General features: G+C 45.9%; 5 non-coding genes across 5 annotated transcripts; all 5 read right to left on the bottom strand.

Moving 5' to 3' along the window:
* Positions 1–1,901: 1,901 nt before the first annotated feature.
* Positions 1,902–2,092, bottom strand: LOC130329509 (U2 spliceosomal RNA). Its single transcript, XR_008873068.1, has one exon. It is a non-coding gene; the product is annotated as a U2 spliceosomal RNA (small nuclear RNA).
* A 2,092-nt stretch (positions 2,093–4,184) lies between these two features.
* Positions 4,185–4,375, bottom strand: LOC130329585 (U2 spliceosomal RNA). Its single transcript, XR_008873128.1, has one exon. It is a non-coding gene; the product is annotated as a U2 spliceosomal RNA (small nuclear RNA).
* A 2,082-nt stretch (positions 4,376–6,457) lies between these two features.
* LOC130329584 (U2 spliceosomal RNA) lies at positions 6,458–6,648 on the bottom strand. Its single transcript, XR_008873127.1, has one exon. It is a non-coding gene; the product is annotated as a U2 spliceosomal RNA (small nuclear RNA).
* Positions 6,649–8,729: 2,081 nt separating this feature from the next.
* On the bottom strand, positions 8,730–8,920 carry LOC130329583 (U2 spliceosomal RNA). The gene has a single exon (XR_008873126.1). It is a non-coding gene; the product is annotated as a U2 spliceosomal RNA (small nuclear RNA).
* Positions 8,921–11,003: 2,083 nt separating this feature from the next.
* LOC130329582 (U2 spliceosomal RNA) lies at positions 11,004–11,194 on the bottom strand. The gene has a single exon (XR_008873125.1). It is a non-coding gene; the product is annotated as a U2 spliceosomal RNA (small nuclear RNA).
* Between the last annotated feature and the right edge of the window lie 1,500 nt (positions 11,195–12,694).

Raw genomic sequence — 12,694 nt, 5'->3', positions numbered from 1 at the left:
TTGCACTCCCACGGGGCCTTTTTAAATGCAATCCATAACCCGGATTTGCCAGGAACCCTTCTTACTCCTCCTACTTGCATGTGACACTGGGCTTAGGATCTGCATAGGAAACACACACACAAGCACACACCTACCTTTGTTGCCTGCAGATGCCTCCTTGGCTGTCCCCAAACGGTATCAAACCAACACCCACGGGAAGCTGTAAGCATAGAGGACATGCCTGCACCCCATTGGACTTACCTGTGTGGGTTAAACCCGGGTTATTTGACAACCTATGGCGGTGATGGTTCTGCTCAGGCAGAGCAGTGCTGATGCTCCTCATAAAGCTGTCGCTGCTGTGAAGGTTCTAGGTGACATCACAAATCCCTATGGTTACATACACAACAAAGCTGGGTTGTTGTTGTTTACACTCTGCAAGGCCTGTGGAAGTGAGTGACATCATAGCACTGTAGTTCTGAGGGTTCTAGATGGATGCAACAATCTCCTGTTGCTTCTATGAAGGCCATAATAGACGACATCACCAAACAGCTCCATAGTCACATACACAGCAAAGGAGAGATGTTGTTTACACCTAGTGATGTCAGTGGTATTGAGTGACATCACAGCACAGTGCTAAGGCTCCTGGGCCTGGACACAGCAGCGGCTGCAATATCTCAACGGAGAATACGTTTATATATATGTGTGTGTGTGCGCGTATATATATATATATATATATATATATATATATATATTTCTCCGCCGAAATCACTTTTAAACCCATTTCCACCTTTTTTTCCCTTCTCTTCCTCTTACTTTTTTTTCACGTTTTTTTACGTTTTTCTCCTTTTCGCCTCTTTTCTGGGCGTATTATTCTTCTTTTTCTTCTTTTTTTTCGTCTAATGCATACCCCATCAGTGCAGCAATGCTTATTCAATACCGCCAGCAGATGGAGACACTGGGGGATAATTTTCTAAGGATTTATACTGATTTTTCCTGTCTGAATTTGTCGCACAGAAAGTTGCAGGCCAAATATGTGTGACATTTCTGCGACTTTAGCTTCTAGAGCATTTTTACAACATTATACATAGGTGCTGAATACATAAAAAGCGACTGTTCAGCGACAGACAAGTCGCATCGGCTGAAAGTAGGCCAGAATGTCAGTCCATGTTGGAGCAGGTTTAGATACAGTCTAAAGCATAGATCTCAAAGTCTGTGCACAGAATTTAGCAAGGGCCTCGCACCTTCTGATGCATCAGGTAGGTGCACAATAGCATAGCCTAACCCTCTGTACTTTGGTCTATATTGATGCGGGACATAGACAGCCAGCTGATGACCAATCCATTAGTGCAATGGATGGCTGGAAGCATTTGTCTTTGCCTTTGCAATACCACAGAAGCAATGCATGGTCAATGTACAGCAATGACACACCTGTGTGAACAGCCAGGAGACCCCCCCCCCCCCCATGTTATGTTACATAGTTACATAGTTAGTACGGTCGAAAAAAGACATATGTCCATCAAGTTCAACCAGGGAATTAAGGGGTAGGGGTGTGGCGCGATATTGGGGAAGGGATGAGATTTTATATTTCTTCATAAGCATTAATCTTATTTTGTCAATTAGGAACATTCAGCACCCACCCGCTATCAAGGCAGCTGCCTATCATGTCATGCCCTACCTGCACAGGTGTGCTGGCTACTCAAATGATCCAATTAAGGAGGCCATTTAGTCAGCAGCAGCAGAAGTCCTGTGCCTGGACGCTCCAACAGCGGCCAGACACAAGCAGAAGCAGAAGCAGCAGCAGCACCACCTTTTGTTTTTTGGCTGCAGCAGCAGCAGCAGCAAGGCCCACAGGGCTGGCTAGCTGGCTAGCCAGCAAGCAGGTAGCAATGAAAGTAGGAATCTTTCTTTTTAACCCTGTAAGGGGGTAGTGCACTGTACCCGAAGATACTGCCATATCGGGTCAATGCATAGGGCGACGGAAGCAAGCTTCGAAATCGGCCCCCGTTCTCAAAAATCCATTTAATATATGGTCCCCAGATAGGGGACGTATCAGATATTAAACTGATAAGAACAGATACTACACTTGATCTTAGCCAAAAGGCCGAGAAGCGATAACCGTGAAAGGGGCGGGCCCAACAAGGTCCCCTTCATGGGCACTATCACTGCTTGCTGTCAGGGAGGCTGCCAGACAATTTTCCATGCACACTCTGGGCTGGGGGGCAGTCAACCACCAGTACACACAGCAGAACCTAAACCCATACCATTATTGCTAAGCAGCAAGACAGGGGCCCATTGCACTCCCACGGGGCCTTTTTAAATGCAATCCATAACCCGGATTTGCCAGGAACCCTTCTTACTCCTCCTACTTGCATGTGACACTGGGCTTAGGATCTGCATAGGAAACACACACACAAGCACACACCTACCTTTGTTGCCTGCAGATGCCTCCTTGGCTGTCCCCAAACGGTATCAAACCAACACCCACGGGAAGCTGTAAGCATAGAGGACATGCCTGCACCCCATTGGACTTACCTGTGTGGGTTAAACCCGGGTTATTTGACAACCTATGGCGGTGATGGTTCTGCTCAGGCAGAGCAGTGCTGATGCTCCTCATAAAGCTGTCGCTGCTGTGAAGGTTCTAGGTGACATCACAAATCCCTATGGTTACATACACAACAAAGCTGGGTTGTTGTTGTTTACACTCTGCAAGGCCTGTGGAAGTGAGTGACATCATAGCACTGTAGTTCTGAGGGTTCTAGATGGATGCAACAATCTCCTGTTGCTTCTATGAAGGCCATAATAGACGACATCACCAAACAGCTCCATAGTCACATACACAGCAAAGGAGAGATGTTGTTTACACCTAGTGATGTCAGTGGTATTGAGTGACATCACAGCACAGTGCTAAGGCTCCTGGGCCTGGACACAGCAGCGGCTGCAATATCTCAACGGAGAATACGTTTATATATATGTGTGTGTGTGCGCGTATATATATATATATATATATATATATATATATATATATATATTTCTCCGCCGAAATCACTTTTAAACCCATTTCCACCTTTTTTTCCCTTCTCTTCCTCTTACTTTTTTTTCACGTTTTTTTACGTTTTTCTCCTTTTCGCCTCTTTTCTGGGCGTATTATTCTTCTTTTTCTTCTTTTTTTTCGTCTAATGCATACCCCATCAGTGCAGCAATGCTTATTCAATACCGCCAGCAGATGGAGACACTGGGGGATAATTTTCTAAGGATTTATACTGATTTTTCCTGTCTGAATTTGTCGCACAGAAAGTTGCAGGCCAAATATGTGTGACATTTCTGCGACTTTAGCTTCTAGAGCATTTTTACAACATTATACATAGGTGCTGAATACATAAAAAGCGACTGTTCAGCGACAGACAAGTCGCATCGGCTGAAAGTAGGCCAGAATGTCAGTCCATGTTGGAGCAGGTTTAGATACAGTCTAAAGCATAGATCTCAAAGTCTGTGCACAGAATTTAGCAAGGGCCTCGCACCTTCTGATGCATCAGGTAGGTGCACAATAGCATAGCCTAACCCTCTGTACTTTGGTCTATATTGATGCGGGACATAGACAGCCAGCTGATGACCAATCCATTAGTGCAATGGATGGCTGGAAGCATTTGTCTTTGCCTTTGCAATACCACAGAAGCAATGCATGGTCAATGTACAGCAATGACACACCTGTGTGAACAGCCAGGAGACCCCCCCCCCCCCCATGTTATGTTACATAGTTACATAGTTAGTACGGTCGAAAAAAGACATATGTCCATCAAGTTCAACCAGGGAATTAAGGGGTAGGGGTGTGGCGCGATATTGGGGAAGGGATGAGATTTTATATTTCTTCATAAGCATTAATCTTATTTTGTCAATTAGGAACATTCAGCACCCACCCGCTATCAAGGCAGCTGCCTATCATGTCATGCCCTACCTGCACAGGTGTGCTGGCTACTCAAATGATCCAATTAAGGAGGCCATTTAGTCAGCAGCAGCAGAAGTCCTGTGCCTGGACGCTCCAACAGCGGCCAGACACAAGCAGAAGCAGAAGCAGCAGCAGCAGCAGCACCACCTTTTGTTTTTTGGCTGCAGCAGCAGCAGCAGCAAGGCCCACAGGGCTGGCTAGCTGGCTAGCCAGCAAGCAGGTAGCAATGAAAGTAGGAATCTTTCTTTTTAACCCTGTAAGGGGGTGGTGCACTGTACCCGAAGATACTGCCATATCGGGTCAATGCATAGGGCGACGGAAGCAAGCTTCGAAATCGGCCCCCGTTCTCAAAAATCCATTTAATATATGGTCCCCAGATAGGGGACGTATCAGATATTAAACTGATAAGAACAGATACTACACTTGATCTTAGCCAAAAGGCCGAGAAGCGATAACCGTGAAAGGGGCGGGCCCAACAAGGTCCCCTTCATGGGCACTATCACTGCTTGCTGTCAGGGAGGCTGCCAGACAATTTTCCATGCACACTCTGGGCTGGGGGGCAGTCAACCACCAGTACACACAGCAGAACCTAAACCCATACCATTATTGCTAAGCAGCAAGACAGGGGCCCATTGCACTCCCACGGGGCCTTTTTAAATGCAATCCATAACCCGGATTTGCCAGGAACCCTTCTTACTCCTCCTACTTGCATGTGACACTGGGCTTAGGATCTGCATAGGAAACACACACACAAGCACACACCTACCTTTGTTGCCTGCAGATGCCTCCTTGGCTGTCCCCAAACGGTATCAAACCAACACCCACGGGAAGCTGTAAGCATAGAGGACATGCCTGCACCCCATTGGACTTACCTGTGTGGGTTAAACCCGGGTTATTTGACAACCTATGGCGGTGATGGTTCTGCTCAGGCAGAGCAGTGCTGATGCTCCTCATAAAGCTGTCGCTGCTGTGAAGGTTCTAGGTGACATCACAAATCCCTATGGTTACATACACAACAAAGCTGGGTTGTTGTTGTTTACACTCTGCAAGGCCTGTGGAAGTGAGTGACATCATAGCACTGTAGTTCTGAGGGTTCTAGATGGATGCAACAATCTCCTGTTGCTTCTATGAAGGCCATAATAGACGACATCACCAAACAGCTCCATAGTCACATACACAGCAAAGGAGAGATGTTGTTTACACCTAGTGATGTCAGTGGTATTGAGTGACATCACAGCACAGTGCTAAGGCTCCTGGGCCTGGACACAGCAGCGGCTGCAATATCTCAACGGAGAATACGTTTATATATATGTGTGTGTGTGCGCGTATATATATATATATATATATATATATATATATTTCTCCGCCGAAATCACTTTTAAACCCATTTCCACCTTTTTTTCCCTTCTCTTCCTCTTACTTTTTTTTCACGTTTTTTTACGTTTTTCTCCTTTTCGCCTCTTTTCTGGGCGTATTATTCTTCTTTTTCTTCTTTTTTTTCGTCTAATGCATACCCCATCAGTGCAGCAATGCTTATTCAATACCGCCAGCAGATGGAGACACTGGGGGATAATTTTCTAAGGATTTATACTGATTTTTCCTGTCTGAATTTGTCGCACAGAAAGTTGCAGGCCAAATATGTGTGACATTTCTGCGACTTTAGCTTCTAGAGCATTTTTACAACATTATACATAGGTGCTGAATACATAAAAAGCGACTGTTCAGCGACAGACAAGTCGCATCGGCTGAAAGTAGGCCAGAATGTCAGTCCATGTTGGAGCAGGTTTAGATACAGTCTAAAGCATAGATCTCAAAGTCTGTGCACAGAATTTAGCAAGGGCCTCGCACCTTCTGATGCATCAGGTAGGTGCACAATAGCATAGCCTAACCCTCTGTACTTTGGTCTATATTGATGCGGGACATAGACAGCCAGCTGATGACCAATCCATTAGTGCAATGGATGGCTGGAAGCATTTGTCTTTGCCTTTGCAATACCACAGAAGCAATGCATGGTCAATGTACAGCAATGACACATCTGTGTGAACAGCCAGGAGACCCCCCCCCCCCCCATGTTATGTTACATAGTTACATAGTTAGTACGGTCGAAAAAAGACATATGTCCATCAAGTTCAACCAGGGAATTAAGGGGTAGGGGTGTGGCGCGATATTGGGGAAGGGATGAGATTTTATATTTCTTCATAAGCATTAATCTTATTTTGTCAATTAGGAACATTCAGCACCCACCCGCTATCAAGGCAGCTGCCTATCATGTCATGCCCTACCTGCACAGGTGTGCTGGCTACTCAAATGATCCAATTAAGGAGGCCATTTAGTCAGCAGCAGCAGAAGTCCTGTGCCTGGACGCTCCAACAGCGGCCAGACACAAGCAGAAGCAGAAGCAGCAGCAGCAGCAGCACCACCTTTTGTTTTTTGGCTGCAGCAGCAGCAGCAGCAAGGCCCACAGGGCTGGCTAGCTGGCTAGCCAGCAAGCAGGTAGCAATGAAAGTAGGAATCTTTCTTTTTAACCCTGTAAGGGGGTGGTGCACTGTACCCGAAGATACTGCCATATCGGGTCAATGCATAGGGCGACGGAAGCAAGCTTCGAAATCGGCCCCCGTTCTCAAAAATCCATTTAATATATGGTCCCCAGATAGGGGACGTATCAGATATTAAACTGATAAGAACAGATACTACACTTGATCTTAGCCAAAAGGCCGAGAAGCGATAACCGTGAAAGGGGCGGGCCCAACAAGGTCCCCTTCATGGGCACTATCACTGCTTGCTGTCAGGGAGGCTGCCAGACAATTTTCCATGCACACTCTGGGCTGGGGGGCAGTCAACCACCAGTACACACAGCAGAACCTAAACCCATACCATTATTGCTAAGCAGCAAGACAGGGGCCCATTGCACTCCCACGGGGCCTTTTTAAATGCAATCCATAACCCGGATTTGCCAGGAACCCTTCTTACTCCTCCTACTTGCATGTGACACTGGGCTTAGGATCTGCATAGGAAACACACACACAAGCACACACCTACCTTTGTTGCCTGCAGATGCCTCCTTGGCTGTCCCCAAACGGTATCAAACCAACACCCACGGGAAGCTGTAAGCATAGAGGACATGCCTGCACCCCATTGGACTTACCTGTGTGGGTTAAACCCGGGTTATTTGACAACCTATGGCGGTGATGGTTCTGCTCAGGCAGAGCAGTGCTGATGCTCCTCATAAAGCTGTCGCTGCTGTGAAGGTTCTAGGTGACATCACAAATCCCTATGGTTACATACACAACAAAGCTGGGTTGTTGTTGTTTACACTCTGCAAGGCCTGTGGAAGTGAGTGACATCATAGCACTGTAGTTCTGAGGGTTCTAGATGGATGCAACAATCTCCTGTTGCTTCTATGAAGGCCATAATAGACGACATCACCAAACAGCTCCATAGTCACATACACAGCAAAGGAGAGATGTTGTTTACACCTAGTGATGTCAGTGGTATTGAGTGACATCACAGCACAGTGCTAAGGCTCCTGGGCCTGGACACAGCAGCGGCTGCAATATCTCAACGGAGAATACGTTTATATATATGTGTGTGTGTGCGCGTATATATATATATATATATATATATATATATATATATATATATTTCTCCGCCGAAATCACTTTTAAACCCATTTCCACCTTTTTTTCCCTTCTCTTCCTCTTACTTTTTTTTCACGTTTTTTTACGTTTTTCTCCTTTTCGCCTCTTTTCTGGGCGTATTATTCTTCTTTTTCTTCTTTTTTTTCGTCTAATGCATACCCCATCAGTGCAGCAATGCTTATTCAATACCGCCAGCAGATGGAGACACTGGGGGATAATTTTCTAAGGATTTATACTGATTTTTCCTGTCTGAATTTGTCGCACAGAAAGTTGCAGGCCAAATATGTGTGACATTTCTGCGACTTTAGCTTCTAGAGCATTTTTACAACATTATACATAGGTGCTGAATACATAAAAAGCGACTGTTCAGCGACAGACAAGTCGCATCGGCTGAAAGTAGGCCAGAATGTCAGTCCATGTTGGAGCAGGTTTAGATACAGTCTAAAGCATAGATCTCAAAGTCTGTGCACAGAATTTAGCAAGGGCCTCGCACCTTCTGATGCATCAGGTAGGTGCACAATAGCATAGCCTAACCCTCTGTACTTTGGTCTATATTGATGCGGGACATAGACAGCCAGCTGATGACCAATCCATTAGTGCAATGGATGGCTGGAAGCATTTGTCTTTGCCTTTGCAATACCACAGAAGCAATGCATGGTCAATGTACAGCAATGACACACCTGTGTGAACAGCCAGGAGACCCCCCCCCCCCATGTTATGTTACATAGTTACATAGTTAGTACGGTCGAAAAAAGACATATGTCCATCAAGTTCAACCAGGGAATTAAGGGGTAGGGGTGTGGCGCGATATTGGGGAAGGGATGAGATTTTATATTTCTTCATAAGCATTAATCTTATTTTGTCAATTAGGAACATTCAGCACCCACCCGCTATCAAGGCAGCTGCCTATCATGTCATGCCCTACCTGCACAGGTGTGCTGGCTACTCAAATGATCCAATTAAGGAGGCCATTTAGTCAGCAGCAGCAGAAGTCCTGTGCCTGGACGCTCCAACAGCGGCCAGACACAAGCAGAAGCAGAAGCAGCAGCAGCACCACCTTTTGTTTTTTGGCTGCAGCAGCAGCAGCAAGGCCCACAGGGCTGGCTAGCTGGCTAGCCAGCAAGCAGGTAGCAATGAAAGTAGGAATCTTTCTTTTTAACCCTGTAAGGGGGTGGTGCACTGTACCCGAAGATACTGCCATATCGGGTCAATGCATAGGGCGACGGAAGCAAGCTTCGAAATCGGCCCCCGTTCTCAAAAATCCATTTAATATATGGTCCCCAGATAGGGGACGTATCAGATATTAAACTGATAAGAACAGATACTACACTTGATCTTAGCCAAAAGGCCGAGAAGCGATAACCGTGAAAGGGGCGGGCCCAACAAGGTCCCCTTCATGGGCACTATCACTGCTTGCTGTCAGGGAGGCTGCCAGACAATTTTCCATGCACACTCTGGGCTGGGGGGCAGTCAACCACCAGTACACACAGCAGAACCTAAACCCATACCATTATTGCTAAGCAGCAAGACAGGGGCCCATTGCACTCCCACGGGGCCTTTTTAAATGCAATCCATAACCCGGATTTGCCAGGAACCCTTCTTACTCCTCCTACTTGCATGTGACACTGGGCTTAGGATCTGCATAGGAAACACACACACAAGCACACACCTACCTTTGTTGCCTGCAGATGCCTCCTTGGCTGTCCCCAAACGGTATCAAACCAACACCCACGGGAAGCTGTAAGCATAGAGGACATGCCTGCACCCCATTGGACTTACCTGTGTGGGTTAAACCCGGGTTATTTGACAACCTATGGCGGTGATGGTTCTGCTCAGGCAGAGCAGTGCTGATGCTCCTCATAAAGCTGTCGCTGCTGTGAAGGTTCTAGGTGACATCACAAATCCCTATGGTTACATACACAACAAAGCTGGGTTGTTGTTGTTTACACTCTGCAAGGCCTGTGGAAGTGAGTGACATCATAGCACTGTAGTTCTGAGGGTTCTAGATGGATGCAACAATCTCCTGTTGCTTCTATGAAGGCCATAATAGACGACATCACCAAACAGCTCCATAGTCACATACACAGCAAAGGAGAGATGTTGTTTACACCTAGTGATGTCAGTGGTATTGAGTGACATCACAGCACAGTGCTAAGGCTCCTGGGCCTGGACACAGCAGCGGCTGCAATATCTCAACGGAGAATACGTTTATATATATGTGTGTGTGTGCGCGTATATATATATATATATATATATATATATATATATATATATATATTTCTCCGCCGAAATCACTTTTAAACCCATTTCCACCTTTTTTTCCCTTCTCTTCCTCTTACTTTTTTTTCACGTTTTTTTACGTTTTTCTCCTTTTCGCCTCTTTTCTGGGCGTATTATTCTTCTTTTTCTTCTTTTTTTTCGTCTAATGCATACCCCATCAGTGCAGCAATGCTTATTCAATACCGCCAGCAGATGGAGACACTGGGGGATAATTTTCTAAGGATTTATACTGATTTTTCCTGTCTGAATTTGTCGCACAGAAAGTTGCAGGCCAAATATGTGTGACATTTCTGCGACTTTAGCTTCTAGAGCATTTTTACAACATTATACATAGGTGCTGAATACATAAAAAGCGACTGTTCAGCGACAGACAAGTCGCATCGGCTGAAAGTAGGCCAGAATGTCAGTCCATGTTGGAGCAGGTTTAGATACAGTCTAAAGCATAGATCTCAAAGTCTGTGCACAGAATTTAGCAAGGGCCTCGCACCTTCTGATGCATCAGGTAGGTGCACAATAGCATAGCCTAACCCTCTGTACTTTGGTCTATATTGATGCGGGACATAGACAGCCAGCTGATGACCAATCCATTAGTGCAATGGATGGCTGGAAGCATTTGTCTTTGCCTTTGCAATACCACAGAAGCAATGCATGGTCAATGTACAGCAATGACACACCTGTGTGAACAGCCAGGAGACCCCCCCCCCCCATGTTATGTTACATAGTTACATAGTTAGTACGGTCGAAAAAAGACATATGTCCATCAAGTTCAACCAGGGAATTAAGGGGTAGGGGTGTGGCGCGATATTGGGGAAGGGATGAGATTTTATATTTCTTCATAAGCATTAATCTTATTTTGTCAATTAGGAACATTCAGCACCCACCCGCTATCAAGGCAGCTGCCTATCATGTCATGCCCTACCTGCACAGGTGTGCTGGCTACTCAAATGATCCAATTAAGGAGGCCATTTAGTCAGCAGCAGCAGAAGTCCTGTGCCTGGACGCTCCAACAGCGGCCAGACACAAGCAGAAGCAGAAGCAGCAGCAGCACCACCTTTTGTTTTTTGGCTGCAGCAGCAGCAGCAAGGCCCACAGGGCTGGCTAGCTGGCTAGCCAGCAAGCAGGTAGCAATGAAAGTAGGAATCTTTCTTTTTAACCCTGTAAGGGGGTGGTGCACTGTACCCGAAGATACTGCCATATCGGGTCAATGCATAGGGCGACGGAAGCAAGCTTCGAAATCGGCCCCCGTTCTCAAAAATCCATTTAATATATGGTCCCCAGATAGGGGACGTATCAGATATTAAACTGATAAGAACAGATACTACACTTGATCTTAGCCAAAAGGCCGAGAAGCGATAACCGTGAAAGGGGCGGGCCCAACAAGGTCCCCTTCATGGGCACTATCACTGCTTGCTGTCAGGGAGGCTGCCAGACAATTTTCCATGCACACTCTGGGCTGGGGGGCAGTCAACCACCAGTACACACAGCAGAACCTAAACCCATACCATTATTGCTAAGCAGCAAGACAGGGGCCCATTGCACTCCCACGGGGCCTTTTTAAATGCAATCCATAACCCGGATTTGCCAGGAACCCTTCTTACTCCTCCTACTTGCATGTGACACTGGGCTTAGGATCTGCATAGGAAACACACACACAAGCACACACCTACCTTTGTTGCCTGCAGATGCCTCCTTGGCTGTCCCCAAACGGTATCAAACCAACACCCACGGGAAGCTGTAAGCATAGAGGACATGCCTGCACCCCATTGGACTTACCTGTGTGGGTTAAACCCGGGTTATTTGACAACCTATGGCGGTGATGGTTCTGCTCAGGCAGAGCAGTGCTGATGCTCCTCATAAAGCTGTCGCTGCTGTGAAGGTTCTAGGTGACATCACAAATCCCTATGGTTACATACACAACAAAGCTGGGTTGTTGTTGTTTACACTCTGCAAGGCCTGTGGAAGTGAGTGACATCATAGCACTGTAGTTCTGAGGGTTCTAGATGGATGCAACAATCTCCTGTTGCTTCTATGAAGGCCATAATAGACGACATCACCAAACAGCTCCATAGTCACATACACAGCAAAGGAGAGATGTTGTTTACACCTAGTGATGTCAGTGGTATTGAGTGACATCACAGCACAGTGCTAAGGCTCCTGGGCCTGGACACAGCAGCGGCTGCAATATCTCAACGGAGAATACGTTTATATATATGTGTGTGTGTGCGCGTATATATATATATATATATATATATATATATATATATATATATATTTCTCCGCCGAAATCACTTTTAAACCCATTTCCACCTTTTTTTCCCTTCTCTTCCTCTTACTTTTTTTTCACGTTTTTTTACGTTTTTCTCCTTTTCGCCTCTTTTCTGGGCGTATTATTCTTCTTTTTCTTCTTTTTTTTCGTCTAATGCATACCCCATCAGTGCAGCAATGCTTATTCAATACCGCCAGCAGATGGAGACACTGGGGGATAATTTTCTAAGGATTTATACTGATTTTTCCTGTCTGAATTTGTCGCACAGAAAGTTGCAGGCCAAATATGTGTGACATTTCTGCGACTTTAGCTTCTAGAGCATTTTTACAACATTATACATAGGTGCTGAATACATAAAAAGCGACTGTTCAGCGACAGACAAGTCGCATCGGCTGAAAGTAGGCCAGAATGTCAGTCCATGTTGGAGCAGGTTTAGATACAGTCTAAAGCATAGATCTCAAAGTCTGTGCACAGAATTTAGCAAGGGCCTCGCACCTTCTGATGCATCAGGTAGGTGCACAATAGCATAGCCTAACCCTCTGTACTTTGGTCTATATTGATGCGGGACATAGACAGCCAGCTGATGAC

The sequence above is a fragment of the Hyla sarda genome, unplaced genomic scaffold (genome assembly GCF_029499605.1).
Source record: "Hyla sarda isolate aHylSar1 unplaced genomic scaffold, aHylSar1.hap1 scaffold_318, whole genome shotgun sequence".
NCBI classification, from domain to species: domain Eukaryota; kingdom Metazoa; phylum Chordata; class Amphibia; order Anura; family Hylidae; genus Hyla; species Hyla sarda.
The sequence above is the reverse complement of the archived record's forward strand: the minus strand, read 5'-3'. Positions and strand labels throughout refer to the sequence as shown.